This window comes from Lottia gigantea, assembly GCF_000327385.1.
Source record: "Lottia gigantea unplaced genomic scaffold LOTGIsca_24, whole genome shotgun sequence".
Taxonomy (NCBI): Eukaryota; Metazoa; Mollusca; class Gastropoda; family Lottiidae; genus Lottia; species Lottia gigantea.
The window spans coordinates 1169603-1171153 of NW_008708707.1; positions in this window are offsets into that span (position 1 = coordinate 1169603).

Sequence of the window (1551 nt, forward strand, 5' to 3'; positions counted from 1 at the left end):
CATAGATAACACACACAAAAAAAACAACTAACCTGGCTCTGCAAACAGGACAGTTCACAAATCCCAGATCATTAGCCTTCAATGACATTGCGGCATCAATTTTGTGTTGTGATCTTCTGATTTTCTGACCACAGGACAAGCTTCGTTCAAATCGGTGAGCAATTTGTTATTGAAGTCATGCACTACTGTCTCCGACGACCATTTTGTTAGTCACGTGAAAGGCCTGATCATGTGTTATCTATATATCACATGACTTCATATCTTAAAACTTTGATTGGTTTATTTAGGATTTTTGCGGGAAATCTTAATGGCGAAAATAGCTGTTTAAGGTGAAAAATAGCATAACATTTGCAGGAAAATTGTAAAAATGAAAAAAAAGAAAATACAATTAGCGCCATATCTGGGATTCGAACTCGCGTCACGTGATTCCATAACTCAAAACTTTGATTGATTTGTTTAGGATATTTGCGGGAAATTTAAATGGTGAAAATAGCTGTTTTAGGTGAAAAATAGCATAACATTTGCAGGAAAATTGTAAAAATGGAAAAAAAAAGAAAGTTCAATTAGCGCCATATCTGGGATTCGAACTCGCGTCGCGTAAGCCCATAACTCAAAACTTTGATTGATTTGTTTAGGACATTTGCGGGAAATTTAAATGGTGAAAATAGCTGTTTTAGGTGAAAAATAGCGTAACATTTGCAGGAAAAAACGGAAAAATGAGAAAAAAAGAAATTACTATTAGCGCCGTATCTGGGAATCGAACTCGCGTCGCGTAAACCCATAACTCAAAACTTTGATTGACTTGTTTAGGACATTTGCGGGAAATTTAAATGGTGAAAATAGCTGTTTTAGGTGAAAAATAGCGTAACATTTGCAGGAAAATTGTAAAAATGGAAAAAAAAAGAAAGTTCAATTAGCGCCGTATCTGGGATTCGAACTCGCGTCGCGCAAGCCCATAACTCTAAACTTTGATTGATTTGTTTAGGATATTTGCGGGAAATTTAAATGGTGAAAATAGCTGTTTTAGGTGAAAAATAGCATAACATTTGCAGGAAAAAACGGAAAAATGAGAAAAAAAAAGAAATTACTATGAGCGCCGTATCTGGGATTCGAACTCGCGTCGCGTAAGCCCATAACTCTAAACTTTGATTGATTTGTTTAGGATATTTGCGGGAAATTTGAATGGTGAAAATAGCTGTTTTAGGTGAAAAATATGACTTGTTTAGGACATTTGCGGGAAATTTAAATGGTGAAAATAGCTGTTTTAGGTGAAAAATAGCATAACATTTGCAGGAAAATTGTAAAAATGGAAAAAAAAAGAAAGTTCAATTAGCGCCGTATCTGGGATTCGAACTCGCGTCGCGCAAGCCCATAACTCTAAACTTTGATTGATTTGTTTAGGATATTTGCGGGAAATTTAAATGGTGAAAATAGCTGTTTTAGGTGAAAAATAGCATAACATTTGCAGGAAAAAACGGAAAAATGAGAAAAAAAAAGAAATTACTATGAGCGCCGTATCTGGGATTCGAACTCGCGTCGCGTAAGCCCATA